This window comes from Haematobia irritans, chromosome 2, assembly GCF_050003625.1.
Source record: "Haematobia irritans isolate KBUSLIRL chromosome 2, ASM5000362v1, whole genome shotgun sequence".
Lineage (NCBI taxonomy): Eukaryota > Metazoa > Arthropoda > Insecta > Diptera > Muscidae > Haematobia > Haematobia irritans.
The window spans coordinates 147,395,629-147,407,047 of NC_134398.1; positions in this window are offsets into that span (position 1 = coordinate 147,395,629).

Below are 11,419 nucleotides of genomic sequence, written 5' to 3' on the forward strand. Positions count from 1 at the left end.
TCATCCGATCCGCCTGAAATTTGGTACATGATGTTGGTATATGGTCTCTAACAACCATGCAAAAATTGGTCCACATCGGTTCATAATTATATATAGCCCCCATATAAACCGATCCCCAGATTTGGCTTGCGAAGTCTCTAAGAGAAGCAAATTTCATCCAATCCGGTTGTAATTTGGAACATGGTGTTAGTATATGATCTTTAACAACCGTGGCAGAATTGGTCCATATCGGTCCATAATTATATATAGCTCCCATATAAAACGTTCTCCAGATTTGACCTCCGGAGCCTCTTGGAGGAACAAAATTCATCCGATCCGGTTCAAATTAGGAACGTGGTGTTAGTATATGGTCGCTAACAACCATACCAAAATTGGTCCAATCACACAAAAATTGGTCCATATCGGTTCATAATCATGGTTGCCACTACACGGATGAAAAAGACTGTTTTTCATATGTTTGGCTATAAACATTATATGTTTGGAACACACATTTTTAAACACAATATTTTTGAGTGCAAGCATATAATGTTCATAAACTAGCATAATATGTTTGGGACATATATGTTAATATGTTAGAACATATTATGTTTGGGACATAAAATGTTTGTAAATATAATATGCTTGGATGCAAACATATATTAATTTAGAAATAGCCTATAAACATATATGTGTTTAGTAGCTTGGAGCGCTATTTAACAGGGAGCGATATTGAATTAAGTTGGTGGTTGTTGCTTGTTATTACAAAATTAACATTTTATTTTTCCTTGGGCAATTGATCAGCTACTTCTTTGATCCTTACAAACTGTGTGGTCCGCTGTTCGAATCCCCGTCCGGCAAAAGGTAAAATTAAAATAAAAAAATCATACAATTGAATAATTTCTTCTACAATGTTTGCATTACAGAAAAAGGTGCTAAGAACTAAAAAATCTCGTGGAAGTGAGAAAGATGTGGGGGAATATACAATTGGGCAGAAACAAAATTTTGAGCATTCAGGTCGAAAACCTATGTTGTTAGCACCTATATTACCTGTTTATTTTCATAATTCGTTATGATTGTAAATATATAAATAAATAAATAAAATTTTGAGCACAATATTGTTTGGGAGAATTTTTTTAAGCATATAATATTTTTGGGTGCAAAATGCTTCCAAACATATTATATGTTCACATAATAACATATTGTTTTTTGGAAGACAACATTATTGAATTTGGATGCAAAAATACAAAATGTTTGGAACTTAGACTACCCAAACATATATTGTTTATACCAATATGCTTTCAAACATATTATATATTGGAAGAGATCAAACATATAAATGTTTGGGCAATACCCAAAAATGTATATGCTTGAAGCAAAATATGTTTGGGAGTATATGTTACAGAAGCGATTTTTTGTGAGCGTGTAGAGCCAAAAATAATCTACCAAAATGTTATTTCTATAGAAAATTTTGTCAAAATTTTATTTCTAGAGAAAATTTTGTTAAAATTTTATTCGGTTCATAATAAAATTTTCATCATTGTCAAAATTTTATTTCTATAGAAAATTTTGTCAAAATTTTATTTCTATAGAAAATTTTGTTCAAATTTTATTCGGTTCATAATCATGGTTGCCACTCGAGCCAAAAATAATCTACCAAGATTTTATTTCTATAGAAAATTTTGTCAAAAGTTTATTTCTATAGAAAATTTTGTTAAAATTTTATTTCTGTAGAAATTTTTGTCAAAATTTTCTTTCTATAGAAAATTTTGTCAAAATTTTTATTTCTATAGAAAATTTTGTGAAAATTTTATTTCTATAGAAAATTTTGTTAAAATTTTATTTCTGTAGAAAATTTTGTCAAAATTGTATGTCTACTTTGTCAAACTGAATTATATACGTATTGGATCGATCTTTTTTGATGTAATATATACCACGTACACCGAAAGAAAAAGCGTTCGTCACCTTGACGATTGAGTTTCATCAATGCGTTTTCGTCTATGCGATGTAAAGTTTCGTCCATGGGAGTATTTCGGTAGTCCACGTGACGAAATCAATCATCAAAGTCAATTTTTGTTCTTTTCATATTTCGTCACATTGATGATCTAGTTTTGTCTATGAGACGAAATTATTTTCTTCCCGATTCAGCGAAAGTTAACCAAAATTAACATTTGATTTAAATTAATTTCGTTTATACGAAGTCCCAATATATGAATTACACATATTAATAGAAGTTGGACAAAAGTTTTAAGTGTTTTATTTTCATGATGTATCAAGGATGCAGGTTTTCGTCAATGCGATGAAAGAATCTTCAAATTGATGAAACACACTTTTCTCTGAAATGTGTATCAAAAAAATTTCAATGCTAACTAAAACATAAAACGATATACGGTGTATATAGTATATAGATGTTTGTAATTCACATTTTTCCATTGGTACTAAAGTGAAACACCTAAAAGTCGAATCAATAGTCAATGTGACGAAACAGTGTTCAATGTGATGATAAAATTCATACGTTCTGTAGATGTGTGTTTATTTCTCTACCTAAAAAAACACACACACAACCAAATGCGCTTGCTACGTTTTGTTTTTAAAATAACTGTACACAGCTTTTATTAATGAGAGCTAAGTTATTTTTGTTGGGTATTTCATGCTCTCTCCACATTTAACTTAACTCAAACGAGTATTTGAGCAAACATTTGTTCACATGTTTCTTTTTAAATTGGCTTCCAAGACATATGAGAACAATAAAAGTCGTCAAATTGACGAAAATAGTAATCAAATAGACGAAAAGTTTCATCTACTCCGTTGACATGTATTCAAATACTAATGAAATAACACATTCATACGTAGTTGTGTGTTAGAAATATTGTTTTTTTTTTTTCTGTGCGGTAAGAACATTTCAAATGGTTCCTCTCAGTTGTTGAGTTTAGTCCAAAGTGTAAAGGTGGTCGCGCGTGCCGAAAATAAAGCGCTAATGCTTAAAGATGTGAAAGTGAAAAGAAAAACAAAAATGTGAGTAAAACTAAAAAAACATGAAGTGTTATACATGGAAAAAAAATTTAACCAAAATGACGATTTTTTTATTTTTTGGTCAATTTATTTTTTTAACATTTATATGTTTATGGAAGTATTTCTAAATTTACAGATAAATGCCGCAACATTTTTCGTTCTGTGAAAACCGAATACGGATAAAGAAATTAGAGAATAAAGATGAATTGGATGAGCAAACAATTCAAAACGAAAAGGAACAGTTGGGCACAAAAAGGGTGAGTTAAATTTTGTTCTAAAAAGATCGAATATATTTTACAATAATTTAAAATTTCCATTTTTAAATTCTTCTTTATATTTTTTTTACTCCACAGGATGAACCCATAAAACTTTTCATCTTTGGTAATCTAAACACTAATTAAGGTAACAGAATGTTTGTGTGTCTAGATGGTCAATTTATCAAAATCAACAGCTTTGGTAGATGTGTATGAAAAATTTTGTATAAGTTTTTACTTCGTTAGTTGTAAATATTTCAAATAAATAAAATTTAAATTTAATTAAAATAAAAAACAATATGGTTCTTTATTAAAAGTGTCGTAGAAAATATTTCTAATAATCAATTTATCAATTTGATGTTTACATCGTATTGATGAATCGATTACATCAAATTGATGAATCTATTACACCATATTGATGAATGGATTACGTCAAATTTAGGGAAAGAGTTCATCGCTATGACGATGGCTTTTGTAGCGATGACGAACGAGAATCGTACTTTTGAAGAATTGCATCATCGCATGGATGAAAGAGAATAATCGCAGATACGAAAAATATCATCACATATATGAAATACATTCATCATCTGGACGTAACATAGTTGTATATGGGATGTAAATAAGTTCATCACAGGGATGAATTCAATTCATCGCTATGACGATAAAATCGTCAATGGGATGAAATGTTACGTTAGCTCATTTTTGACGAAAAATTCGTCACCGTGATGTAAAGATTCATCCTCATGACGCACTTTTTCCTTTCAGTGTATGGACTTGCATACAATTTAGAAGATGGTGTTAGGAGGTTTTAAGATACCTTGCCATCGGCAAACGTTACCGCAACATAAGTAATTCGATTCTGGATGGCAGTGTTTAGAAGAAGTTTCTACGCAATCCATGATGGAGGGTACATAAGCTTCGGCCTGGCCGAACTTACGGCCGTATATGCTTGTTTCTTCTTCATATGGGGCCGTTTTGCCGCGATTTCGACCTTCAAACGCTCCAATAACGCCATATAATAGTCACTGTTGATTTATTGATTATTCCATGCGCATCCCAAAAACAGAGGCCATTACTTTGCTTTTGAGTCTTTCCACGCTTCGGAGACGGTTCACCGGTCGCTGTCCACTCAGCCGACTGTCGATTGGACTCAGGAGTGTAGTGATGGAGCCATGTTTCATCCATTGGCATATATCGACGGAAAAACTCGGGTGTATTACGAGTTAACAGCTGCAAACACCGCTCAGAATCATCAACACGATGTTGTTTTTGGTCAAATGTGAGATCGCGCGGCACCTATTTTGCACAGAGCTTCCGCATATCCAAATATTGATGAATGATATGACCAACACTTTCCTTTGATATCTTTAAGGCATCTGCTATCTCGATCAACTTCATTTTACGGTCATTCAAAATCATTTTGTGGATTTTTTTGATGTTTTCATCGGTAACCACCTCTTTCGGGCGTCCGCTGCGTTCACCATCCTCCGTGCTCATTTCACCACGCTTGAATTTTGCTATCTCGATCAACTTCATTTTACGGTCATTCAAAATCATTTTGTGGATTTTTTGGATGTTTTCATCGGTAACCACCTCTTTCGGACGTCCGCTGCGTTCACCATCCTCCGTGCTCATTTCACCACGCTTGAATTTTGCTTACCAATCAATTATTGTTGGTTTCCCTGGGGCAGAGTCCGGAAACTCCTTATCAAGCCAAGTTTTTGCTTCCACCGTATTTTTTCCCTTCAGAAAACAGTATTTTATCAAAACACGAAATTCCTTTTTTTCCATTTTTTTCACAATAACAAAAGTTGCTTCACAAAAGACGCTCTATCTCACAAACTAATTGACTTACAGACTTCAAATTTTGACACGAATTATTTGAAGTTTGGTACTATAAAAAAAGTATATGTATTTAATACTAGCGACGCCATCTATGTGTCAGACCGGGAACTTATCAGCCAACCTGTTATAAAGATTTATGTTCCCATATTTTATTTAAATCTAAACCAGTTTGCACAAACTTTTTTTGACTTCTTAGAAAATCCTTAGAATCCTTAGAAATCCTTAGTTTTTCTTTGGCTATGAAAAGTCTTAAAATATTGGTTAGATGTTCTTATGGCAACTCTGTCGGTGTTGCAATGCGGTGAGGCGACTGTTAGCGCGTATGGCGCATCATTGTCACATTGACAGCGTATGTTCTCCGTTTGATACCGCATGTGTGTTGATTCACCTCCATGAACGGATCGTTTCGAAATGAGCACGCCGTTCATTGTATTTTTTCTATGGATGCACTATTTCTACAAAAATAAAATTTTATAATGGGTAAGTATCGGCAGACAAACTTTACAACACGTAAAAGTTTTCATTAACGATCTATTTACGTATGTACTAAAGTATTCACAAAAAAAAACAGCTCTTTTGAAACCACAAATACAAGTTCAAACACAAAAATATTTTTCAAACTGTTTACAACATTTTGAGCTACTTAATCCACATTTAAAAGTTTTATTTGTTCAATTTAATTGCGAAAAAATTTAAATACGAAATTTTAAAATTTTTGCATACAAGTTGCAAGAACAGCTATTTAACCGATTTCTTTCAAAATAAAATTTTATTTCTATAAGGAATATTGTTAAAATTTTATTTCTACGGAAACTTTTGTCAAAATTTTATTTCTATAGAAACTGTTATTAAACTTTTATTTCTATAGGAGTTTTTGTCAAAATTTTATTTCTGTAGAAAATTTTTTCAAAATTTTATTCCATAGGAAATTTTGTCAAAATTTTATTTCTATAGAAAATTTTGTTAAAATTTAATTTCTATAGGAAATTGTGTCAAAATTTTATTTCTATATAAAATTTTGTCAAAATTTTATTTCTGCAAAAAATTTTGTCAACATTTTATTTCTATAGAAAATTTTGTCAAAATTGTATTTCTATAGAAATTTTTTCAAAATTTTATTCCATAGGAAATTTTGTGAAAATTTTATTCCATAGGAAATTTTGTCAAAATTTTATTTCTATACAAAATTTTGTTAAAGTTTTATTTCTATAGAAAATTTTGTCAAAATTTTATTTCTATGGAAATTTTTTTCCATCGGAAATTTTGTAAAAATTTTAGTTCAGCAGAAACTTTTGTCAAAATTTTATTTCTATATAAAATTTTGTAAAAATTTTATTTCTATAGAAAATTTTTTCAAATTTTATTTCTACAGAAAATGTTGTAAAAATCTTATTTCTATAGAAAATGCTGTTACAATTTTATTTCTATAGGAAATTTTGTCGAAATTTTATTTCTATTATTTTTTTGTTAAAATTTAAGTTCTATCTATAATTTGTCCAATTTTAGTTCTATAGAAAATTTTGTGAAAATTTAATTTCTATGGGAAATTTTGTGAAAATTTAATTTCTATGAAAAATTTGGTCAAAATCTTATTTCTTTAGAAAATTTTGTTAACATTTTATTCCATAAGAAATTTTGTCAAAATTTTATTCCATAGGAAATTTTGTTAAAATTTTATTCCATAGGAAATTTTGTTAAAATTTAATTTTTTTTTCTATAGAAATTTTTTTTTATTTCTATGGAAATTTTTTTCCATTGTAAATTTTGTCAAAATTTTAGTTTTGTAGAAATGTTTTTCAAAATTTTATTTCTATAGGAAATTTTGTCATAATGTTATTTCTATAGAAAATTTTGTCAAAATTTTATTTCTATAGAAAATTTTGTTAAAATTTAAGTTCTATCTATAATTTGTCCAATTTTAGTTCTATAGAAAATTTTGTGAAAATTTTATTTCTATGGGAAATTTTGTGAAAATTTAATTTCTATGAAAAATTTGGTCAAAATATTATTTCTTTAGAAAATTTAGTTAAAATTTTATTCCATAGGAAATTTTGTTAAAATTTTATTTCTTTAGAAAAAGTTGTTAAAATTTTATTTCTATAGAAAATTTTGTTAAAATTCTATTTCTATAGGATATTTTGTCAAAATTTTATTTCTATAGAAACTTTTGTCAAAATTTTATCTCTATAGAAAATTTTTTTCAAATTTTATTTCTACAGAAAATTTTGTAAAAATTTTATTTCTATAGAAAATTTTGTTACAATTTTATTTCTTTTATTAGAAAGTTTGTGAAATACCACTTAATTGGAGAGGAATATTTCTATCTACCAGAACATCAAGAACCAATCTACCAAACAGTAAAAACTCTACCATTGTTGGTAGAATTCTACCAACTGTGGCAACCGTGCTCAGGTGCCGGCCCTGAGCATTATTGCAAAAGACACCATGTGTCAATCTCGTCACCTTATGGCTGTTGCAAACATATGCACTAACTTATAATACCCTTTTCCATAGTGTGGCGCAGGGTATAATTATTAATGTCAAGGAAATTTTCTCTAAGCATAATAATTCCATGAATTAAAATAGAATTAAGTTGGCTTTAGTGCCATATAGGATTTTTTTTTGAGTATGCATAAAAAATCATATACATTTAAATAATTTATTTTTCAACAGTAAACGAATTCGTTATTGACAATTATTTCAACATTTTATTTACGTATACATGGTAAACTTAAAAAAATCGAATTTGATTGTCATGTTTGCTAATCATTTCACACAACCGTAATGTAACCCTTCATTGCAAGCTGTTCAAACTTAACTAAATGTAAACAATAATTCCTAAAAAAAAAAATCAAATAAACGTTAAAAAGTCAAAATTAACCCTACCACGACACGAATAAAATAATGAAAGGCATTAGCCACACCATTATCTCCATTATTCTTTTAACTCCTACTTATTTAAGTCGTCGTGAAACGGCCATTATGAAGCCTTGAAGAAAAGTGATTTTTAATGGATTCTCACACATACTCAACACAATAGTTGAGGTTATAACGCATTCAACCCCAATGCATAACCACTCCATAGATCACACTTATGTGTCCTGTCTAGGACTTGCTGTCCACCCTTCGATATCGACGACTGAAGGTAGAACGCTTTAAAGTTTATCTTATTTACTTTTCAAGGAGCCCTTACTGTTGGTGGAAAAACAAAAACGACGCATGGCAAAAACTTAGCATATGTTTAAATAATATTTGAAATTTTATGTAAACACAAAACTATGGGAGTAGAAATACGATTTTCAAACAGTGTCGCTGGTGACGATATTGTGGTGGTAATCAAATCTTAATAAACTTTTGTAACAAAGAAAAAAATATCAAGCAACATTACGAAATTTAGAATTCCAGGTGAATATTGAAGCTACAGTGCATGCAAAGAAGTAATATGATCACCTCAAATATGTTTCCAGAACAACTTGTTATTTTTTGATGGGGAGCATGGAACAATTTTGCTGCAAAAATATTGTTTTTTCGGCAAAGCTAATATGCTTGCCGAAATCACATTCATAATTACCGTTAAAATAACAAGGTTTTTTGTTCCTCATCCAAAAATAATATTTTGCTCTTGACACATGTTCTCTGGGTGACACAACCAATACCACACCTTAATATTCAATCTTATGTCCAACTTAGGGATTATAATGACAATGTCGAATTTTTACAAATTTTGAAAATTCTACTTTTTTTTTTTTTTAAATTTTCAAAACGTCGACACTCAAGTATTTGACTTTTGCAAATATTGAATTTGGCTTCAATTAGCTAATTTTGGTCTTTATAAAAAGTCAATTACTCGATCTGACCTTTTTGACTAGTTTTCACAAAATTCGGAACTCAAGTAGTCGATTTTGAAGATTACAAAAAGTCGATTACTCGAAAAGTCAAATTTCGACATTAGTATCCCTAACCAACTAAATTTGTCATTCATTCGGAACATAAGTAATTGACTTACAAAATTGGGTATTCATATCAAATATAGCATAACGTTATGCTATGGATTACCATGAATGTATAAAAGAATAGTTTTTGCGATCATCTACGATGATTTCAAAAAGTTCTACAAAATGTTTAATTCGTATAAAATGGGTAAATTGTTATTGTATTTTTATACTCTCCACCATAGGATGGGGGGTATATTAACTTTGTCATTCAGTTTGTAACACATAGAAATATAGCTCTAAGTATATATATTCTGGGTAGTGGTGATATTCTGAGTCGATCTAAGCATGTCCGTCCGTCCATCTGTTGAAATAACGCTAACTTCCAAACGAAACAAGCTATCGATTTGAAACACAAGTAATTGTTATTGATGTAGGTCGGATGGTATTGCAAATGGCCATATCGGTTCACTGATACGTATAGCCCCCATATAAACGGACCCCTAGATTTGGCTTGCGGAGCCTCTAAGAGAAGTATATTTCTCCCGATCTGGCTGCAATTTGGTACATAGTGTTGGTATATAGTCTCTAATAACCATGCAAAAATTGGTCCACATCGGTCCATAATTATATATAGCTCCCATATTAACCGATCCCCAGATTTGGCTTGCGGAGCCTAAAAGCGAAGCAAATTTCATCCGATCCGGCTGAAATTTGGTATATGGTGTTGGTTAGGTTAGGTAAGGTGGCAGCCCGATGTATCAGGCTCACTTAGACTATTCAGTCCATTGTGATACCACATTGGTGAACTTCTCTCTTATCACTGAGTGCTGCCCGATTCCATGTTAAGCTCAATGACAAGGGACCTCCTTTTTATAGCCGAGTCCGAACGGCGTTCATCATTGCAGTGAAACCACTTAGAGAAGCTTTGAAACCCTCATAAATGTCACCAGCATTACTGAGGTGGGATAATCCACCGTTGAAAAACTTTTTGGTGTTAGGTCGAAGCAAGAATCGAACCCACGACCTTGTGTATGCAAGGCGGGCATGTTAACCATTGCACCACGGTGGCTCCCTGTAAAGTATATGGTCTCTAACAACCATGCAAAAATTGGTCCACATCGATCCATAATTATATATAGTCCCCATATAAACCGATCCCCAGATTTGGCTTGCGGAGCCTCAAAGAGAAGCAAATTTCATCCGATCTGCCTGAAATTTGGTATATGGTCTCCAACAATCATGCAACAATTGGTTCACATCGGTTCATAATTATATATAGGCCCCATATAAACCGATCCCCTGATTTGGCTTGCGGAGCCTCTAAGAGAAGCAAATTTCATCCGATCCGGCTGAAATTCGGTACATGGTGTTAGTATATGGTCTCTAACAACCATGCAAAAATTGGTCCACATCGGTCCATAATTATATATAGCCCCCATATAAACCGATCCCCCGATTTGGCTTGCGGAGCTTCAAAGCGAAGCAAATTTCATCCGATACGGCTGAAATTTGGTACATGGTGTTAGTATATGGTCTCTAAAAACCACGCAAAAATTGGTCCATATCGGTCCATAATTACATATAGCCCCCATATAAACTTATCCCCCGATTTGGCTTGCGGAGCCTCTAAGAGAACCAAATTTCATCCGATCTGGCTGAAATTTGGTACATGGTGTTAGTATATGGTCTCTAACAACCATGCAAAAATTGGTCCACATCGGTCCATAATTATATATAGCCCCCATATAAATCGATTCTCAGATTTGTCCTGCGGAGCCTCTTAGAGGAGTAAAATTCGTCCAATCCGGTTGAAATTTGGAACATGGTGTTAGAATGTGGTCTCTAATAAACACGCAAGAATTGGTCCATATCGGTCCATAATTATATATAGCCCCCATATAAACCTATCCCCAGATTTGATCTCCGGAGCCTCTTGGAGGAGCAAAATTCATCCGATCCGGTTGAAATTTGCAACGTGGTGTTAGTATATGGTCCATATGGGTCTATAGTTATATAAAGCCGATCCCCAATCACACAAAAATTGGTCCATATCGGTTCATATTCATGGTTGCCACTCCAGCCAAAAATAATCTACCAAAATTTTATTTTTATAGAAAACATTGTCAAAATGTTATTTCAATAGAAAATTTTGTCAAAATTTTATTTCTATAGAAAATTTTGTCAAAATTTTATTTCTATAGAAAATTTTGTCAAAATTTTATTTCTAAAGAAAATTTTGTTAAAATTTTATTTCTGTGCAAAATTTTGTCAAAATTTTATTTCTATAGAAAATTTTTTCCAAATTTTATTTTTTCCAAATTTTTATTTTTTCCAAATTGTCATTTTGAAAACCTACCTCAATTACTTCAAGAGCTATATGAGCTTGTTCTGAAAACT